The sequence below is a fragment of the Callorhinchus milii genome, unplaced genomic scaffold, assembly GCF_018977255.1.
Source record: "Callorhinchus milii isolate IMCB2004 unplaced genomic scaffold, IMCB_Cmil_1.0 Scaffold6, whole genome shotgun sequence".
Lineage (NCBI taxonomy): Eukaryota > Metazoa > Chordata > Chondrichthyes > Chimaeriformes > Callorhinchidae > Callorhinchus > Callorhinchus milii.
The window spans coordinates 18,909,947-18,933,279 of record NW_024704747.1 but is presented as its reverse complement, the minus strand read 5'-3'; the positions used below and the strand labels follow the sequence as shown (position 1 = coordinate 18,933,279).

Sequence of the window (23,333 nt, the reverse complement as noted above, 5' to 3'; positions counted from 1 at the left end):
CTGCCTGGAAATGAACTCAGGTCTCTCACTTGCAAAGCGAGTGCTCTAACCACTGAGCTACAGGACTCCACAAACACTGTGGTGTGATCCCACTATCGGACTGAACTCTTCCTTCAGCCTTGAGAACCGGAGCAAATAAATGTTCGATTGACAGTAAGTCACCCAATAAATACCTGGCTCAGACTGAGACAAATGACAGGCAGCTCAATTCACATGAGGTCACTGAAAAATAAATGTCCGGAACCATTCTCTACTGTTTAGAGTGAGCTCTTTAATACAGCTCCCAAGCACAAAGATAAAGACTATTTGCAAATCTTAAAGGTACTAAAGTTCAGAATAAATTTATAATTTTAGCCAAATAGGTTTAAGCTAAAGAATGTTCGAGCTCTGCATCTAAGTGAACATTGATTAGATCCTCTAATACTCGTGTGTAGGCACCAATGTTCCTTTATGGAAATAGGAGCAGAACATTGGCACATTGGTGTGCTGCAGCACTGAAGGAGAAGCAGAGCAGGAGTGTTTCATCATAGAAAGGATGAGTTTTTAACCGGCACTGCAGGAGATTGCGAGAGAAACACAGTGTCAAAACTTCTCTAATTTAAACATCAAAAGTCTTGACACACCATATGGGATGAGTTGCCACAACAAATAGAATATTTGTGACGTAGAAGTAAATCCATAGGATACAAGAATACCAGGGAAATAATACTGGGGTTGATCATAAGCAAATGCGTAACACTAGTAACCTTGTAATAATAATAATTATTGCGTTTGATTTAGCACCTTAGTATGTCGTTGAAACGTCTCAAAGTACTTCATAGGACTTACTGTAAAGTGAAGTATTTGTAAGTCAATGCAGCAGTCAATTTGCATTCAGCAATGTCCCACAAGTAGCCATGGAGAGAACGACCAATTTTATATTGTTGGCCAGGACACTGGATGAAACTTCTTTCACTTTTTGTATAATGCCATGGGATCTATAACATCTACCTGTATAGGCAGACTGGTCTTCAGTTTTAATGTCTCATCCAAAAGACGGCACCTCTGACAATGTTGAGTTGTACACCTCCCCTAGCACTGCACTGGAGTGTCAGATTAGACTATGTGAGTTTAGAGTCCTGTAGCTCAATGGTTAGAGCACTCGCTTTGCAAGCGAGAGACCTGAGTTCAATTCCAAGCAGGGCGAAACCTTGAGCAAGTTTCCTTACTCTACACGCCTAATAATAATCCCTCCAAAACCAAAAACAATAATAAATTGGTCATTTTCAATCCACGACTGTTTGTGGAACATTGCTGCGCGCAAATTGGCTGCCGCGTTCGCCCACAAAAATATACAGTCAATTCACTTTACAGTATATTCTGTGAAGCGCTTTGAGACGTCTAGAAGACATTAAAAGCTCTATATCAAATGCAAGGATTATTATTATTATTTAAGTCCCGATGAGGGACTTGATCCCACAAGCTTACAATTCAGAGGCGAGAGTGCTATCACTGAGCCAGGCTGGCACTTAACAGCATCAATCTTTCCCTAATAGATTTCCCATTGTAAACAAGCAATGAAAAAGTTCATTCAACTTAACCATTGGCGCCTAGTGGTCCCAACTGAAATGCTGAAAAGCACTGGTGAGACTGCGTGTGGAGTCCTGAGCCCAAGCTTCAGTTAAGGTAGGAACGAAAGGATTATAAGTGAGAAATTCTTCTTAACTGCTCAGTGTAGCAACTTGGCTGGTCCTCAGGGAGAGGAATTTCAGTCCAATAGAGCTAGTAAAAAGCATTCAAAGAAGGGGAATTGGTAGGATTCCAGAATTTAGATCAATGAGCCATCAAGCAATGCCAAGGAATTTGTTCTTGGTGGAAAAAGGAGTAAATTGAGGAGGGGATGTGCGATCCAAGCTTTTAACAATCGTGAAAGAAATCTAAGGTTGTTTTCTTAAGAGTGATTTAGTTAGCTATGGTTTTCGTATGCTGTTGAAAGTTCAGGTAGGAATTGGAAAGTGCTACCAAAGTATTTATATCCAAATGGAAACACTGCAGTTCATTTCAACCCTGAATTTCATCTTTCCATGTGGGGAAAATAGTTCTGTGTAACCTTTTAAGTGATTCAATCAAGTTTCATTGCTTTATGAAGCCTGGTGTATTCAGTTACCCAAAGCGGAGTGTGAGTTGAGGTACTTTTTAACAAGGAATCCGAGAGCACAATTTGCATCTCTTTTTGGTAAGTAAAGTACATCACATTGACCCATGGGAACTCCATTCTGACCCAATCAACGTTCCTGAATGCAGTTGACACGGATCCTAAACCGATTCCTTATTAAGGAATCCTGTCAAGAAAACACAGCAAACGAAACCCCACTGTAGCAATGATGCCCATCTGTTCCTAACGCTCTATTTTGTGACATAGAAAATTTCAATGGGCCTAGATTTACTCTATTAACATAGCAATTCAGAATATCCAGAATTTGGCAAATTTTTAATTACTTGAGCGGATCACTTCAACCTAACCAACAGTGTTATTTTATAAAATTGAATAGCACAAAATGAGGAGAAATAGCGCATTCAGATTAGTGGACTATAGGTTCTATAATGACTTGACTAGTGAATTGGACGCAGTGTAAACTGTCAAACATATAAATAAAAGAAACGTTAGTAATAAAATCCCTCATGACAGGCTGTGAATACACTTTTTTTTATCTTAGTTCATGGAATTTGGAGACTATTACTTATAACATATGTGGCGAGAAATTCCACCTGACTCTAGATTTACATCATTTATGTAGCATTTCAGAGCATTCAGAATTTAGGAAACAGTTGAATTCAGCCTTAACTTTAAAGTCGGTTTTCTGCAGATCTTGAAAGAATTCATGGAAAAAATGACTTCAAAATCAAGATTGTATTTAAGAATTTGCCAAATTCTGGATATTCAGAATTGCTGTGTTCATAAAGTAAATCTAGAACCAGCTGAAATTTTCCTATCTGAGCTTTATACAGCCACTGCAATTTACAGTGTATTTTGTGAAGCGCTTTGAGACACCTCAATGACATGATCAAGCACTATATCAAGTTATTATTATTTTATATTATTTATTTTATTATTATCTTATAAAGACCTCAGCAGCTAGTAGAAGTCAGCTTGGAATGTCATAAAGGATAATGCTGAAGAGTGTCAGGCTGGATCAGTTGGTAGCACTCTTGCCTCTGAGTCAGGAAATTGTGGGTTCAAACAGCACGTGGGCACTCAAAGTCGTAGAGTCTAAGTTGACACTCCAGTGCAGTACTGGGAGTGTGTTCCATTGTTATCCTTCAGATGAGGTGTTAAACTGAGGTCCCATCTGCCTGTTCAGGTGCATGTTAAAGATGCATTTGTACTCCTCAAAAAGAGTTTCTCACCAGTGTCCTGGCTATCAATCTCCCAAATCAAATTGGTCATCTGTTTCATGGCTGTTTGTTGGACATTATTGTGCATTATTGGGCTGCTGTGTTTGCCTACAAATACACATTTCACTCCACTTAACAGTAAATCCTGTGAAGCGCTTTGAGACATCCTCCTGACATGCAAGGTGTTATACCAAATACACTGTACAAGGATTATTATTACTGTATTATTATTAAGAGAGGTCAGTGGTGAACAAACACAAAGCTGTTCTCAGAAAAACTAAACCCTCAGATTGTGAGATACCATATGTATTCTAAGAGCACGATTGACTTCCCAGTTTTTATAGACTCAGGTACATACTCGGCAAAGACTTCCTAATACAAAAAAATGTGAGATTTTATAATTACAGACATGGCACTTGGGAAAAACAATTAGATTCGGATTGGTAAGATACCAGTAGTTGGTGAATAATGAGGCGTTAAATTAATCGGTTGAGATGAACATCTGATAGAGCTACATTTGCAAAGGTGAGAATTAGGTGATAAAAGCATTATACTCAGTGTCTTGACATTGCCCAACCAAACGTGTCATCTGCATATAGCAGCAGGGATTGTGGATGAAGAATCTAGCATGCTACTTACAGGACCACAACATTGGTTTGGATGAAGAAAGTCCTTTGTCCCATCTGAACTCATTCCTTCCAGAACACCCACCCTACTGTCCTCCCTCCCATTCCAGCCTCAAGCTGCTTTTCTTTTAAATGAGACATCTGACAATTCTGTGCTCCCCCCAGCACTGCACTGGAGTGTAAACCTGCACTGCAAGCTCAAAGTCCCAGACATGAACCCACAACCTCTGTCTATTGAACAGTGGTGGACAACACACGCCTGATCCACACGCTGTTTTATTGTAATGTTCTCCCCCACCCACGAAAAATAAACTGAATGTTTGTCATTTCATTAAAACAACTATAAAAAATGTATAAAGGAAGTAGTAGATGTTTATAATTATAAATGTAATTAGCATTGCAATAGGGTCTCAAATGTCAAAGTAATTGTAATTATTCAGGTTTACATTTTCTTCCTGACACAAACAAAAGAAATTATATTGAATACAAAACTCCTAAAAATACTGAATCTTGTTAAGTATGAAGGAAGAGGCGTGGAGCAAATAAATATTTAGAACCACAGAACCATAAATATTTACAGTACAGAAGAAGGCCATTCGGCCCATCGCGTCTGTGCTGGCTTTTTAAAGAGCATTATAATAATAATAATAATAATAATCCTTGCATTTGATATAGCGCTTTTCACGTCGGGAGGACGTCCCAAAGCGCTTCACAGAACACACTGTAAAGTGAATTGACTGTATATTTGTGGGCGAACGCGGCAGCCAATTGCGCACAGCAATGTTCCACAAACAGTCGTAGATTAAAAATGACCAATTTATTATTGTTTTTGGTTTTGGAGGGATTATTATTAGGCATGTGGAGTAAAGAAACTTGCCCAAGGTTTCGCCCTGACTGGAATTGAACTCAGGAACTCATTCCTTTCAGTCCCATTTACCTGCCCTTTTCCCATACCGCAGTCGCTGACTTATTGATAATAAATAGATAAATCCTTCCTACCAATAGTTCAATTTCAGCTAGTCCTGATTTTTTTTTAACTTAAGTTTCCATGCTTGCTTTCAATGCAACGGATCAATATGTGAGTCAAAATGTCTCAAAAGTTGTCTCAAAATGTGGTGGCTATTTTTGTAGGCAGCTTTTCTGAATGCAGCAGAATCCTATAAACAGCACAATTTCCCTGGAGGTTTTTGACCATGACACCGGAGGAAATTCACTTCTCTCTTTGATTTGTATCTACTGGGATCTTTACCGTCCATCTGAACAGGCAGACGGGACCTCGGCTTAACTGACTCATCTGAAGGAATGCACGTCTGGCAATGCAGGTCTTCCCCAGTGCTGCACAATGAGGAAGTGTAGATTACAAGACAACACAGGTATTTAGCAGGTGAATATCATCTCTGCTTCGCTCAGTGGATATCTGACACTCCCCACTCACTCACTCCTCACCAGCCTGTATATGTCGGTTTGATTGATTTCCATTTGGACAGATAGTCATTATTAATATCTGATGTTTTGTGGTCGCAGCACTCATACTCAAGGACTTACTCCTTCTCGGATTTGAGTGCTTACACCACGGCTCAGGAAAAAGAAAGAAAAATAACTGTGAAACATAACTGTCTTATGTGTTTGGAGTAAGTATCCGATCATTTCTTCCAAAAAAAAAGAAACTGTAAACTGAACGGGAGAGAAATCCTTTCCAACATTCTGTTTTATTTGGCAGAAGGTATTTATTTATTCACTTATCTATTATGAATGCAAAGATTTGACATTTTCAACAAATAAAAATCACTCTGAAAAATACAACTTTTGGGTCTACGGCCAGGACTATTTATGAAGTCATGCTATTCATCAGCATACACTGAATTCAAAATATTAATACTAAATACGTAGTGTCTTCACATTTTGTAGGTGAACGCACAATTTGCACATAGAAATGTCTCACAAAGAGCCATGAAGCAAATGATCAGTTTTACCTGGGGGATTGGTGGCAATGACACGGGATGAAACTCCCTTCTCTTTTCAAATATTGCCACGGGTTTTTAAACATCTATCCGAATAGGTAGATGGGAGGTCGGTTGATTGTCACATCCAAAGGATGGTACCTCCAACAATACATCTCGCCCCCAGCACTGCAATGCACTGTCAGCCAAGACTGTGAGTTCCATGTTCCAATGTGGGGTTTGAAACCACCTGCCTTTTGGCTCAGAGGCAAGAGTGTCAACAGCTGAGCCAAGCTGACACATGTCAGTGTTGGGTTTAGACAGTGGTTTCCTGATCACTGAAGGCATCCTTCCACAAGCGGTCAGTTTGCAGACTGAATAATGAATACAAGTCAATGTTCGCCATAGCCAGATACATTAGTAGAACCTATTAAATATTAGCTTAATGAAATCTCTTAATATATTAGTTTGATATATGTTAATATTACTATTGGCCTTTAAATGCACAACCTAAATTGTGCAAAGTTGGTAGGAATATTAGTCTTCAAGGCATAAATGTATGCATGTAATAAGCCTAAATTGAAAATTGGGTTTACTCCGAGCTTCAGTGCCATGTAGACCTGAATGAGGTGGAAACTCAATTTATCAGGAGCAGTCCACAGCCACCAAGCAACTCTCATTCAAAATAAATAGGCCAAGAACATCATAGTTCCCTCTGTGCATGAAATACAACATTGAAATAATAATACCATGCTGGTTAAAGCTTAGAATTATATTTTTACTGGCCTCGTAGAAGCTCTTGTTGTGCGAGGAAGAAAAGACCACAGGCATAAAGCTAACCTTAAACGGAGTATTGGGTGAATCCTGTGTTAAGCTCCTTGCTGGAACATGACTTTGCTTACAACATGGGCTTGGGGTTACCAGTAGGTGCAGTAGATTTCCAGCGGGATTCGAGTGGACAGTCAGCCACGACTGCTCTCAGCCTGGTACCACACACATACAGGAAGCAGCCTGGTCTGTATTTAAGTATCGTCAGCAATGAACTGACCACCCAGAAATGGTACTGGTGGTCATTTTATTCTGCAGCTCCATAACACAAATTCAAAAGACTGTTGTGATTGGGGGAAGGGGGGGGGAGATTTGCCCTGTATGTAAAAGAACCATTATAGACAAGAATAATGCAATCATGCAAATGAGAAAGATTTAAGCTACATCAAAAAATAATTTGGCTTTGCTTTAAAATAATTTGTTTTGGTGTTATTTCCTTTTATGCCTATCATTCCAGTCCTAATTCTTACAAATTACCATGTCATTATCCTAAACATATTCAACTCCTGTCCTTCTGTGTAATTTTGCAAGGCTGACATTTACATAGGGAAATGTTAAACCAGTTGGTCATCACATCCCATTGATAACTAGCAGCTAAATGCTAATCGAGAAGCAATGCATTTAGATACATTTTGGAGACATTTGTCCTTTAATAGCGGGAGAACACTGCTGGAGAAGCTTTAAATCACAGCAATTTATTTTGGAATATCTTAACATTTTCCTGTAGTAGCTCCTGATGTGACAACTGTACACTGACACAATACAATCAGCACTGCCCTGTACACCTAAACCCAGAGTACAGACACTCTCATTGACAAAGCGTACTGTGGGCCAGGGACAAATAGCTCCCTGTACAGTGCTCTATAGTCAGATAGCACTGTATCAACAATTATAATGGGAAAACATTTGACATATTTTTAAAAATGCTGCATTATCATTAGCTGAACAGAAGCAAGTAAGGCTTTATTGACTGATCTATTATATAATAATAATCTATTATAATATTCCATTATATTATAATAATTCTTGCATTTGGCATAGTGCGTTATCACATCAGAAGGACGTCTCAAAATGCTTCCAAGTATTACTGTGAAATAGAGATGAAGTGATGAAGTGACTGTATTTGTAGACAAATTAAGTGGCACAATTGCACACAGTAATGACCCACAAATAGGCATGAAACAAGAGTACAATTTACTTTGCTGGATTGTTGGCCAGGTAACCAGGAGATACTCTTTTATCTATTATGAAAATTATTGATTTAATATCAGGTTTTAATCTTCAGAAGCGGATTTGAATCAAAGCTGCCATGTCCCTTTTCCTTGATCACTTCTAAACCCGTTGGTAAATAAAACAAATTGTTTTTTTTATTGTTTTCTGTGTTTTACACATGATCAGATTGCGCCTAATGGCACAAAATTGAACAGGTAGGAAAGGAAATGAATAATTGTTCATTAATCCTGATCTCAGGGCCCTAAATGCTTTGTTCTTTCTAGGATTTGCAACTCCAGTACTGAAGCTGTAAGAGCTGGTTGCATGCCAATTGGTCTGAATTCTTGCTCACCCACTGGGATCATAATAATATCTATCATTCGGTACTGTAATTTGATGAAGCTGTTATGCTAAGCAATAACATAGTTCAACCAATCATTCTGTTGTACCATCCAAACAGCACAGACTAAGGGTATAAGTCAGTCCTGGCACTGTATGCTCAGGTTCACATTAGGCACAAACCAAACCAATAAATCAAAATCTTAGTCTCTATTAATAATAATAATCCTTACACTTAATATAGCGCCTTATCATGTCTTCCAGACGTCTCAAAGTGCTTCACAGAATATACTGTAAAGTAAATTGACTGTATATTTTATGGGCAAAACACAGCAGCCAATTGCGCACAACAGTGTCCCACAAACAAAATTGAGTGACCAAATTATTATCATTTTTTTAAAAAAGGGTATATTAGACCCGGAAAGTGATATGTCAATCGACTAACAACCGGGTTCCTACTTACTGATAGGCAAACAGAGAAACTAAGTAAGGAAACTTGCCTAAAGTTTTGCTCCGCCCAGGAATCGAACCTGGGTCCTTGCAGTTGCAAAGCAAGTGCTCCACCAATACTACAGAACTCCCAGTGTAACACCTTATAAAATATTTCTGGGACTGATTGGGTTGTGAATGAGTATGTGTGTGTGCATTGGTGTGGGAGGGGAAATGAGTAAATGTTGCTTTGAGAGGAGCTGGGATCAAATAGTAGAGATGCAGGATGGATGAACTTTCCTGGCTATTTGTTTGATTATCTTTGAGGATTGGGGAGTACCTTGCTGAAGAATGTTCTTCTAGGAATCAGTATGGGTTGCATGGTACCATGATAGAATAGGTCTGGCAGAATCGGGCTGGGGTGGAGGCTTATGCGGACTAATAACACTGGAACAGACATTGAGCTGAATGACCTGTTTTGGTGCTGCCATTCTAAATAAAAATTCTATGTAATTCTAGGTCTGTGGAAGGAGTGAATAAGATGGAAAAGTGGTCCTTTCTCACTCCGTACTTTCTCTGCTTTATTGCAAACCACAGCTGGCTGAATGGCAAAGAGTTCCCATTTCTAGTTTACTGATGTGTTTATGTTGGGAATGAGCCAAGGTACTTTTCTACAAATGGGGAGAAAAATAGGAGGGTTGATCTCATTTCAACATTGTATTCTGCAATGCACCGGGCTAAAAAGAAAACAATTCCTAACAGCTTTTGTTTGAGAGAATCAACAATGCGCTTCATTAAACTCATCTGCAATACAACAGGCTGGGCAGAAATATGAACGGTTTAGTAATTTCTCAAGTGAATTGTGACATGCTCTGGGAACTTGAATTGCACACAATAAGTGCAACAAGTACAATAAGCTCCAAAATCGCTCAAGGAAAATCTATAGAAGGCAACGTAGGGGCCAGACCCAGGCTTGCTTGACCTTTAAGGTGAATTTGAGAAACTAAAAATAGACCTTTGATTAAGAACAGGACATTTCATGAATGAGAAATAGCTTCATACCACAAGTACAAACAACAGGAGCCTCTTGATCCTTTCTACCAGATGCCCAACAATTTCTAATCTCTGCCCTGAGCTGAGCTATACAGAAGTAAAGACAATCATTTGTGTAGATGATGGTAGCAACATCCTGCTCAGCTATTCACTACTATGACTGAATTACAACTTATTTACCATAAAATTATTTACCATAAAACGAATGTTTCAAACATTCATTGACATCTGCAGAGTTAAGCCTTCCACTCCCACTCCCTCCCTGTAAAGTGCTTTGAGATTTTCTCCCATAAGAAAGGCGTTATACAAGTACAATTTGTTGTTGAGTACTGACCCCTGGCCTTTCTGTTTACAAAGTACAGGCATGCATTCCATCATTGCTCACTGTCCACACACATCCCGTCATTCCTCACTGCAAAGCTACAGCTTTACAGATAAGCAGCACTCTGCTAAGTTTGGTATGAGCTGGTGGAGAAGCTAACTTGGCCCTGGCCTTCTCCGGATTAGGGAAGGGTAAAGCAGCAAGGGTTCCTGCTCCCAGGTTAGTGATATTTTAGGTTGGGAGGTACTTATACGCCACAGGTAGCTATATTCAAGTGGAGTGACTTTCATGGGAGGGAGGCAGGGAAAAAGTATTGCATTAAATGTACTTCTAGTTATAAGGTATAATGAAGGCAGAGTAATCTGGAAGCAACTAATTTGCCACAGTCAATAACAGTCCAGAGAAAGAGCATTGTAATGTGCACTCATTACTAGTCATTACATTGTGTGCTCATGCCTACATTCAGCTCCAGAGCTGAAGGATCACTGCGCTCTGAGTGTACAGTCATCCCAGGTCTATGAGAGTTTAGAAAAGTATTTTAAGAATAACATAATAATCCTTGCATTTGATATAGCCCCTTTCACATTGTGTAGACATCTCAAAGTCTTCACAGGATATACTGTAAAGTGGATTGACTTTTGTCAGTAAAACTTTGCAGGTCATTGGTGCTGAAAGATGTTAACATGACATACAGTATTTCAGTCATTATTTTATTGCCAGTGTTTTGGATGTTTATGATATTGATCGATTTCATCCCTGCTCTCCGGGCGAAGAGTAAACATGATCTCAATTTAACAGCTGGATATCAAATGATTTGTATACCATTTGCTTCGCATATCCATTGGGTGCAAGGATACAATAATGATCCTTACATTTGGTATAGAACCGTTCACATCAGGAGAACGTCCCAAAGTGATTCACAGGATACAATGCAAAGTGCAGTGACTATGTGTTTTGAAGTATAAAGGAGCTTTTTTTTACATAGTGCTTTATCATGTCAGAACATCTCAAAGTATGCTACAGGTAGTTATATTCAAGTGGAGTGACTGCTTGTTTATAGGTAAACAAGGCAGCAATTATAATGTGGAAGTGATAAAAAAAAATGTTCCTAATGGCAATCTGACCTCAGGGGATTCAAGGTAAGACGAGCGCCATAGTGATTGTCTACTAGTGACTGTGCTGAGCTTTCCGGAAGTAAATCCCGGGTTAAGCAGTAAAAGATTATTCCCCATTCTCCGCATGACTAGTCCAATGGGTAATTGCATTAAAACCATTATCGATTCTTTATTGAATCGCTCCTACATTCTGGATGTCCCCGTTAGCCGCCTGCCCCTCTCCAAAAATAACACCAATCAGCATTGTCTCTCTTCATTGCAGCTTCTAAAAATTGTTCATCATTACATTCTGTAATTACGCTTGACAAATTGGGAGAGTCTTAAACACTGAAATCTATGACCCAACATAATTAGAAACGCCAATTCCAGCCACCATTTTTTCATGTCACACGAATAAGTAAAGATTTAATGGAACTTGCATGAACAGGACATGGTAATGAGGAAGGGCAGGAGTTTTCATGAACAATTATTTTACTATTGAACGTTCAACCCAGTATCGACAGCAATAAGAGCCACTGTCCACTCTCCAGAAATAATGGAAGTCAGCATTAGCATTATTTTAAGGACATTGAAATGATCCCTTTATTCAAGCACAGATTATTTGTTAATAAGCGTACAGTAATTGCTTCACAACCAAGGTTCCCTTTGTTGGAGCTAGATTCCCTCCCGATTTGAGCACTTTGTGTTAGTATCAAACTATTCAGGAAGAGCCGTTGCAATGAGTAAAAATCTCTCTTTCCTACTGTGCTTAAATCCATTGTCAGCGCATCTAGAGGTAGCAGTAGGATTTAATGCACCCCATGTGAATTTTCCCAAGCAGAGTTCCTTGTGATGCCACGGAACAAGGCTACTAATTTAACAAGAATTGGAAATGGTTTGTGTTGTGGATTTAAGAGCTGGGTTGATCTGTTATGTGCCAAATTCAATTCAGTACAAAGTCCTTATATCAAACAAGAGGGCATAGGCTTAGAATTGTACAGGACAATTTCAGGACAGATACTAGGAGGTTTTTCTTTACTCAGAGGGTAATCAACAACTGAAAAGAGTTACCAGGAAAAGTGATAGCGATTAGAGCACAGGAATGAACCTGATTTTCAGATCTAAGATTCCGTGGTCAGGTTGCCCTGGTTTTCAGTACGCTGAGTAAAATAAGCAGGCCGCCAATTTAACCCAAAAGGGAGCATCCCATTTTAGAACCCAAATCACTCAGTCGTATTTGCTTAGATTAAACTTGAATGAACGATTAAATAGGGCATGTTATAAATTATCTGAGTTTATATAAATCCTGATCCAAGGATAAAACATCTTGGTATAAAGCAGAAATGGGTGTATCAGGATTGAAACATCCAGCATCAGTGGACTTAAAAGCAGAAACATACCCTTGACTTTAAAGTCATGCCACCTTCTCGCATATTGACTATTCCACTGCTGTCCAGCAGCGGAAAGTCGCTTTCTGGGGTCGAGATGGGGCAGAAATGCATGTTTTTGGAGAAGACCATTTTGATTCTGCTTTAAGGAATTAAAGCTCAAAATAAAAGTTCATTGCAACCGATTAACTTAGAACCCAAATAAAAATCCCTGAGGCAGCCAGGTCTCTGTATGAACTGAACGGAATCGATTTTGTAAACCCTGAATAAGATGTCAAGGCAATGAGACTAGGAGCATTACATTAACACAATCTCTTCCTTCCTCCAGCTTTCCTTTCTGGAGCATATGAGTGGAAATTGTAACTTTCCTCTCAGCATCAGTAATAGAGGCAACTTAGTCTGTTACATTAACATTGGCTTTTAAAAGAGAAATGTTTTGCTCTACTTTTTTTCCTAAAAACGCTGAGGAATCAGAATGAAATCTCTCTTCTTGTCTCCTTTTTTAGCTGTAAAGTCACCCCTCATTGAGAGTCCAATGGAGAGATATTGTGTGAGTCACTTTGACTCATCACTATCAGATTCACCCATACTTAATTCATAAGTGTCTTCTGCCTCACAATTCTATTTCCTTTCAGAATCACTGTAGAAAAAGTCAACTGTTCCCATTAATTCCTTCTTCAGCTGAATCACCTGCCCATGGAAAATTGTTCCCATTTGTTCTTGTTAACAACAAATTGCCTGTGGTGATAGCAAGATCAGATGAGACATTTTGAAGAGAGAGACAGTGACACGGCTGGACTGAGTACATCTGGGACCACTTTGCTTTAAATTGTAGTGAAAGGGCACCATCCTTTTCACATAGACACAAAACCCTCTAGAATAGTTGCAGGAAATAATATCTGTACGCAATGATTTATAACTTTATTTCCGTAACTAAACATAACACAGTCCAGTACATTTCTCCATCCGAGGACCCTCCGCCTCACCCCTACCCTCTACAGAGATCTTAACAACAATTAGAACCTCCCAACTCATAGCCTGAATACATCCAGTGGAGTCCTGTAGCTCAGTGGTTAGAGCACTCGCTTTGCAAGTGAGAGACCGGAGTTCAATTCCAGGCAGGGAGAAACCTTGGGCAAGTTTCCTTACTCCACACACCTAATAATAATCCCTCCAAAAAAACAAAACAATAATAAATTGGTCATTTTCAATCCACGACTGTTTGTGGGACACTGCTGTGCGCAATTGGCTGCCTCGTTCGCCCACAAATATACAGTCAATTCACTTTACAGTATATTCTCTGAAGTGCTTTCAGACGTCTAGAGGACATAAAAAGCAATGTATCAAATGCAAGGATTATTATTATTATTATCTGGGATGCCTGACTCCAAATCACACCTCAATACATTGGTATTGTATCGAGAGTCCTGTAACTTTGTGGTTAGAGGACTTGCTTCGCAAGCGAGACAACCTGGGTTTGATTCCTGGGTGGGGCAAAAGGTTGTCAAGTTTCCTTACTCCACCGGTCTCTATCTACCTAGCAGTATGTAGGAGCCCAGTAGTTAGTCGATTGGCAGATCACTTTTCAGGGATAAAAATCCATTTAAAAAAAAACGCTAAGAGTAATTTGGTCACTCAATCCATGATTGTTTGTAGGACACTGTTGGCTGCTGCGTTTCTCCCACAAAATGTACAATCAAGTATATTCTATGAACTGCTTTGAGACGTCTCGAATACATGTTAAGGCGTAATATCTAATGGAAGGATTATTATTATTAATAATGTTGACTTAAATGCATTTAGTTAAATGTACAGTTTCTCTCCCCCCACTTTACGACATATCTTTTTCTCCAGTGTCTCATCTGAGTTACCTTTCTTCATGGGTGACTGCAGGTTATTCGACTGAAGGGAAGATCATCATAGCCAAACCTGATTTTGCCCTCACTGAACGTCCATCCATGCAGTCACCAGATAGTGTATTTATCCACTGAATCAACAAGGGAGCTGCACAGCTCTACTAAATAATAATTCCCAACAGCTTTGCTGAGTTGGAAAATGGATATTAACGAAAGCATCAATTTTAAAGCACTTGACAGAGTTGACAAAGAGTCCAACTGGAATGCCTGACTTCAACTGACACTCAGGGACCTCTTGACACATGGCTGTGAAGGTTCTGTAAATGAGAAGTCTGCTATTGCGACCTGAGAGGAGGAATTGTCGTGGGATATGCTCCCAAGGATGTGATCTCAGTGATGGCATCTCCCTCAGGATTCTGGCTGAAGAAATGGATGTGACTTGGGAACTGAAAGGAAATTCAGAGCTTTTGTAAAGTGCATTCTTGTTGGCCCACGTGGGACCAGTGATGAAGTAAGCACACACTGCTCATGCAAAAACGAAATGAGTGAAGTCACTTCATTCTGCTTTTGCCTCTGGTTACACCTAGTCCATTCATATTTTGTAACAGACACATCCATGAGCTTTAGTGTTGCACCATTCCATGTCTTGTGACAGATGCAGCTTGCTCAGTGATGGGAGGCAACAAGCAGTTCAGGGCAGATGTGACACACAGGTACATGGTTGAGGAAGACATTATAATGAACAGCTTGCACAATGTAAATCAATTTAAACAGAAACATGCCCTGTGTCCTTATTACACGCTCTGTATAATGGTGTCTATGGGCATGCCAATCAATTGTCCTTTTGCCCATCTGTTTCATTCCATATAAACCTATGGTACAGTGAGGTGGGGAGGGCATTTAATCCATTTTATTAGTGTTGTGTTCACTCCCCCAGTGAAGCCATCTATCCTAATTCCAATTCCAGGCTCTCTCTTATACCCTCTAATAGGCTTTCTCTGCGTGTGTCTATCAAATTGCCTTTTAAATACCCAATCAAGTCTGCTCCAACAGAGCAATCACCTACCCTGGCAATTCACTCCACACTCTGAAGGTTTATGTTCTGACTCAAATTTTTACAATTTTTTTGGTTCCAATGATAAAAAAAAGATGCAATTGTCTCTCGCTTATAAAACTTCCAATCGTTAGTTTTCAAGGCCTCAGTGAGCAGAGCAAAAACTGAAGTATTAACATAATAGGGCAAAACCTTGGACAAGTTTCCTTACTCCACACGCCTGATAATAATCCCTCGAGAAAAAAAAACAATCATAAATTGGTCAATTCAATCCACGACTGTTTGTGGGACACTGCTGTGCACAATTGGCTGCCGCATTTCGCCTACAAATATGCAGTCACGTAATGATTTATAACTTTATTTCCATAACTATATATTAACATATTTTGTGAAACATTTTCAGACGTCTAGCAGACGTGAAAAGTGCTATATCAAATGCAAGGATTATAATATCATGTCTGTGGCCAGGGAGTAAGGAATCTGCATGTATTAATCTAGGGAATGAGGATTCTTCATCTCATGTCTAGGAGTGAGTTTAAGTCATTAATTCAATCTCTAGTGATATGAAAAAACGAAAGTGGCTTTAAAAGTGATAACGGTTATGGAATCAAATTAACAGTTTTGATAAGCCTGTCCTTACACTCTCCTGCTCAGTATTAATCCTTAATTAGATAGCAGCAAAGCGTAGGTTTATTGAATAACATGCACTTGCCCTGCAATCTTCTTTAGTTCTGGACATTAACTTTTTAAAGCTTTATTCATGTCTCGGGATACAAAGCTGCAATTTGAAAGCATTCACTTAGATTGATATTAAAGATGGGTTTCAGCAGATTGTAAAAATATACTTCTGATCCTCAATATGGTAAGTATAGAAATCAATCTAAAGTTTTCCAATAAAATTCTGCAGGTGTTGGAATATCCATAATGCTAATAATAATAATCCTTGTATTTATGATATAGTGTCTTTCAGGTCGGAAGGACCTCTCAAAGCATTTAACAGGAATTACTGTAATGTGTAGTGACTGTGTATTTTGAGGGTGAACAAGACAGCCAATTTGGACAATGTAATGTCCCACAAATAGCCACGAAGTGATTGTCTAGTCTTATCAGGGGATTGTTAGCCAAGACATTGGAAGAAACTCTCTTCCCTTTTCCCCTAGTGACACTTTAACATCCACCTGAACAGGCAGATGGGACCTCGGTTTAAAATCAACTTGCATTTAAACAGAGCATTTCATATAAAACATCTCAAAGGCCTTGACAAAGAGAGTGGTTGGAATCGAGCAGGGAAATAAGAGATTGAAAGATGCAACCAAACTGCACCAAGTTATTTTTATTGATGAATTACAGACTGTATTAATCATCAAGCTGCATGTTCATATTTGCTCTAAATAATGTCCCCTTAGAAAGAGCATCTCCTTTAGAGAATAGTTTGTTCTAAGATTGGCTGAATCACGGATCTTGAATGCCTGTGGAGTGTGCACAATTTGATTTGAATACTCTTAAGCATGGTAATGGATTTTCGCATGTGTCAGACGCTCGACTGACCAAAAAAATATGCAATGCCTGTCGAACACAAACAATGTAGTTGAGATGAAAATGTAATAATAATAATCCTTGCATTTGATCTACTGCCTTATCACGTCTTCCAGACATCTCAAAGTGCCTCGCAGAATATATTGTAAAGTGAATTCACTGTGTATTTTGTGGGTGAAATGCGGCAGTCAATTGTGCACAGCAGTGTCTCACAAACAGTCATGGATTAAGTGACCAAATTATTACAGGCTGGGAACGGAGTGCTTTGGATATTGATGTATTTTTATCAGTTTCATCAGCTCTTCAACCAGGAGTCATCGTCGGGTGGTGAAATGTAACCAGATAAATGTCAAACTGCTTCCTCCCTTCAGTAGAACCTGTGAGACAACGATTGCAGGGTAAACACACCATCCTCTGGCAAACAAATTAGATGGACGGACACTGGCTTGATAAATTCATGACGTAAATAAAAATGAATTATAACTGTTAAATCCACGACTGTTTGTGGAACATTGCTGTGTGCAATTGACCCCTGCGTTTTATCCACAAAATACAGTCACTTCACTTTACACTATGTTCTGCGCTTTAAGGCTCTACCCTGTGTGGAGGGCGCTATACAAGTGCAAGTTGTTGTTGTATTCTGTAAAGCGCTTTGATAACCACGTGATAAGGCGCTATTTAAAATACAAGGATTAAGGTTATTATTAATGCTGAAGTTCGAAAGCAAATGGCAGCTGTACACAGACAAATCTCATCTCCTCAACTGACTTTTAATGGAAGGCTTAAAAGATAAAAGGTGATTTGACTCAGACTTGGGCACATATTGTCAGGATTTTAGTACACATTACGCCCGAGATACAGGAGCCCATTTACACTGGGGGATCAGGTTTTAGAATTTGACAAGTTTTATTCTGCTAAAAATTTAAATTTGGAAATTGAAAGTAAAAGATGACTTGGCTCTATTAATAATAATAATAATAATCCTTGCATTTGATATAGCGCTTTTTACGTCGGGAGGATGTCCCAAAGTGCTTCACAGAACACACTGTAAAGTGAATTGACTGTATATTTGTGGGCGAACGCGGCAGCCAATTGCGCACAGCAATGTCCCACAAACAGTCGTAGATTGAAAATGACCAATTTATTATTGTTTTTTGATTTTGGAGGGATTATTATTAGGCGTGTGGAGTAAGGAAACTTGCCCAAGGTTTCGCCCTGCCTGGAAATGAACTCAGGTCTCTCGCTTGCAAAGCGAGTGCTCTAACCACTGAGCTACAGGACTCCATAGTAAGCTGCCTTCCAGCACACATGCCTTACACCGCTCTACACCAAGCTTCCCATTTCGAATGGCTCTTTCCTCTTACAAAAGAACACATGTTTTCGGTTTACGCTATGTTCAGAATTCGGGATCGTATTGGCAAGTGATTTACTTGTCAATGTGGCTCATTGGTAGCTCCCTCACCTCTGAGTCAGAAAGTTGTGGTCTGAAGCTCCACATCGGGACTTGGAATCACTAAGCTTACACTCCAGTGTAGTGCTGGGGGGGTTACATGTTGGAGGTGTCGTCTTTTGGATGAGATGTTACCAAAGTCCTGTTTGCCTGTTCAAATGGATGTTAAAGATCCCATGGCATTATTCCAAAAGAGAAGGGAATTTCTTCCGGTGTCTTGGCCTACAAATCCCCAAATAAAATTGGTCACTCATTCCATAGCTGTTTGTGGGCCATTGATGTGCACAAACTGTCTATCACATTTCACCCTTTTGTTAAAGACAAAGTAACTGAATGTCAGCCTTTGGTGGCAATTTGGATCAGTAGAGACAAGGGTAGCACTTTAGGGGTTTGGCTGCAGGATTAACAGGAGCTGAGTGTTGGAGTGTGGGTGTGATATGGTCGTGATGGCGTGATGATCAGTGAGGTTTACAACAACAACAACTTGGATTTATATAGCGTCCTCCACACCAGACAGCGTCTCAGAGCGCTTCACAGTAATGGATCCCGGGGCCGAGCCAGGGGGAGAGGGAGGAAGGTGACCAAAGGCGCGGTCGAAAAGAAAGGTCTTCAGCCGAGACCTGAAAATAGGAAGAGAGGGGACGAGGCGAAGGGAGTGAGGAAGGGAGTTCCAGAGCCTCGGGGCATAGTGGCTGAATGCACGGCCGCCAAGGATGGAGCGGAGGACTCGGGGGACAAGGAGGAGGCCAGACCCGGTGGAACGAAGGCAATGGGCACTGTTTTGAGGAGACAGGAGGTCAGAGAGGTAGGGGGGTGCAGAGGAGTGGAGGGATTTGAAGACAAGGGTGAGGGTCTTGAAGTCGATCCTCTCTGGGACAGGCAGCCAGTGCAGTATGGCAAGGACTGCGGTGATCGGGGAGCGGAGTTTGGTGCGGGTAAGGATGCGGGTAGCAGAGTTTTTATAATCTGGATTTTATGGATGGTAGTGGAGGTCGGCGAGGAGGTTGTTTGAATAGTCCAGCCAAAAGTTGACAAAGGCATGGACCAGGGTTTCAGCGGCTTTTGGAGAGAGATATTGGCGGAGACGGGTGATGCATCGGAGGTGGAAGAAAGTGGTGCTGGTAAGGGTGCTGAAGAGGTTTATTGAGCACTGCAATCATGATCTTACCATTTTCAGTCCCACGGATGGAGTCTTTTCTTGGTTTGTTTATTGAATGGCAAAATGGGGACAGCCTGTGTCTGTGATCTGTATGACACGAGGTCCAGAGAGGGTTGGCAGACAGTGGGATTCATGGGTTGTTAATGGGGAATCCAGCCTGTCTGCCATGGCTGACTCCCAGGATCCGTGGTCTACCAATAATCCGCTCTGTCGCTTGTAATGAATTCTGCTCTCTCTTTTGCCCTCATTGACTATGTCCAAGCTTGAGCCCTCTTTAGTGGGTGTTCCTTATCATCTATTTCTCAGATTGGTTTGTTCTCTCCTGTGCCCTTTCCATTCTCCTTCTCCAACTCAATGCCTTGCCCATTTCAGCTATTATTCCATTACACCCCAACCCGCCACTTCCCCCTCCCACACATTTCCCAAAGTAAAGCATTTCTGTTACCTCCTTTGTACTGAGGGGCAGGAAGGACGAGGGCAACAGTAAAGCTTGGGATAATTTCTATCGTAAAGCCTACATTCACAAGTGAAATCGCGCACACTGGTGCTCAAGACAGCGATGGTTGAGATCCAAAGAAAGATTAAATATGATTGACTGGGCCTCCAGACAGACTAAATACTGTGAGGGGCTCCCAACCTCTGCTATAGCTTTAAGGATCAGCTAAGAAAACACGCAGGTAATCAGAGACTTCATGGTCAGGCCTGTTCTGGTTTGGAAATGAAATTTGCCTGATGTTGCTTCAGGCAACTGTCTCTACATCATCCATATTAAATTGGTCGCCCGCTTCATTTCTGTTTGTGGGACATTGCTGTGTGCAGTGCAGGTTGGCTGCCACATTCACCTACAGAAAACTTTGTGAAGCACTCAGAGACATCTTGACGACGCAATAATGCGCTGGATCAAATTAAAGGATTATTTATTATTAATTTCAGGAGAATGTCTCAAAGCGCTTCACAGGATTTATGGTGAAGTGGCTATTTTTACAGGCATTTAACAGGGTTGTGGAATGCAGGCTGGAACTGGAAGTTTCCTCCCTTTGGTCAGCCGTGATCAAAAAGTTGAAAGCTGCTTTAATAATTTTTTTCCCAGTGAGCTTGCTGGAACAGACGAGGCCTGAAAGAGGAGCTTTTGGAGCTCAGCCTTTCTGTAAACTCCACCAACAGGACAAGACGCCCTGGAGGACAAACCTTAAATAAACCACTTCACAAGATTTCTCTCCTTGTGTTCACCAGCCATGGTCTGTCTGCTATGTCTATTTCTATTCGCTATAAGATAAATATCACAGCTCATTTCATTGTCTGAAGTTGGATCAAGTTATCCAAGACACTCAACACCCACCTTTCACATAGACAGCTCGGGGCTCTGATCTCAGCTTTACTGAAGGAGAAAACAGGGTGTATGCATGTGGCAAAGGGCGGAGAGAAAGAAATCATAATAAATAATAATCCTGCATTTGATAAGGTGCCTTACCTTGTCGTTGACATTGGAAAAGCACTTCACAAGATTTACTGTAAAGTACAGTGACTGTTCCACAAACAGCCTTGAAGTGAATGACCAATAATTAAATGCCGATGAGGTGCGTTTGCAGTAAATCTAGCCAAATATCAACCTAACTCAGATGGAAGTGCTCTTGCCTTTCAGTCAGAAGACTGTGCATTCAAACCCCACAATTTATATCAAGGCTTTGAGTTCACAGTGAAGTAGTGCCCATACTGAAGCACTCCAAAGTAGTGCTTGTGGGGGCACTTCATTGTCAGAGGTGCCATACTTTTGATGGGATGTTAAACCGAGGTCCCTCTACCTGTTCAGGTGGACATTAAGGATCCCATGGCACTACTCGAAAAGAGAAAGGAGTTTCTCCCAGTGTCCTGGCCAACAATTCCCAGATAAAATTGATCACTACCTTCATGACAGTTTGTGGCACATTGCTGTGCGCAAATTGGCTGCCTGTGAACTAGCTGGTCTCTTTAGATATTGAAATGCCATTGACGTGTTACACAACAAAGGATATCATTTTAACCCTATCATGTCTAATAGCATTTGCTTAAAAAGGTGCTGGAAATAATTGGTCAGTTTTTAAATCATTAGTTTCCACCAATAAATAACAGAAATAAGACCTGATTTCTGAGGTTTTCTTATGAAACCCCAATAACCGACAATGATATCTTTTTGCCGTGGATTGAAATCTGATGAAAGCAATTGGATGTTCCCATAGGCAGGAAGGTTACGGTTTTGTGAGGAGGAATTTATCATTTCTTCTGCCTTCTGGAGGGGACTGTGTAAATCCAACAAAAAGCTTGTGAAACCATAATTAATTTAATAAAAAAGCATCCTATTTACCATCCAAAGCAGGAGGGTCTTATCTTGCTAATCGAATAATAATAATATAATAACAACAACAATCAAAGCACTTGGCAGAAAAGTGCTTCAAAGCTGTGGTAGAACAGAGCATTATACAAACCACAGGGTGAGCTAACTGCATTCATGGATATGGATGACATCCCCCAAAGGCAGGATATGCACTCCAGTTTAAGGGACGCTCCAGTTTAAGGGACCCTCTAATTAAAGGACACTTATGTAGCTCTGGCAAAATGTTAACAGGCCCGCACACCATAAAAGCACCTGTCCCAAGCTTAAGTGAAAATCCCCCAGTAAATGTAACTTGAACGCTGGAGCTTTGCAAGGATCAAAGAAAGTACACATTGCGCAGGATAAACTGAACCCTTTTGTGTCCTAGACTGTGCTTGGCTAATCTTTTCTATTTCAATGGGTGACTTTTGAGCTCCAGGCTTTCCTGCGTTTGCTCCAGATGTTACCCTCAGCACGTTGATTTATTCAAATACTTAAGAAAGGTCGCCACTTGATTTCCAGATAAATGGGGTTCCGAATAAGTGCCGTCCTTAATACTCTTAAACCATTCTTATCGTTTGGACCTTGATGGCAAAAGTGCCTGCAGCTCCCATCATTAGTCCAGACAGTTGTCGACAGGGATGCTTAAAAGGAAAGCTGTACTTCAAAAGGCTCTGTCCATTTATCTGTAGACTACAGCGATGCCAAAGCAGGATCCGCATAAATGATTAATGCTCCCAGCCATGCACATTTGCCAGGATAAAGTGTTCAGTTACATTTGGATACATTGCACGCAGAGGTTGGGGAGCATGTGGTGAATGCGGGCTTTCAGAACCACTGAATGAGAAGCCGGGTATCTGACACGTGGAAACCCATCACTGTGCTTAAAAATATCCAAACCAGACTGAGGGTGTGCCATCTACATGTAGAAATGTTCCTGTGTCTGGAATGGAATCTCTCAGGATATACTGCAAAGTGGATTGACTGAATTTTGTGGGTGAAATGCAGTAGCCAGTTTGCGCACAGCAATGTCCCACAAACAGCCATGGAATGAGTTGGCCAGGATACTGGGAGAAAGAAATTCCCTTCCCTTTTTGAATAGTGCCATGGGATCTTTAACGTCCACCTGAACAAGCAGTCGGGACTTTGGTTTAATGTCTCATCCAAAGGACTACACCTCCGACAATGCAGCACACCCCCAGCACTGCACTGGAATGTCAGCTTGTATTGCTTATCAGTGTAATGCTTATTTCATTCCGGAAATATTAATAATAAGTAAATAATCATTGAAGTTGAAACAGCACTTTCACAGCAGGAGACTA

The 23,333-nt window shown here is 40.4% G+C and overlaps 1 protein-coding gene across 1 annotated transcript in view; it reads right to left on the bottom strand.

Annotated features, from left to right (window-relative positions):
- Positions 1-23,333, bottom strand: part of kcnh3 (potassium voltage-gated channel, subfamily H (eag-related), member 3) — a 172,400-nt gene that overhangs the window by 76,188 nt on the left and 72,879 nt on the right. The window lies entirely within an intron of this gene.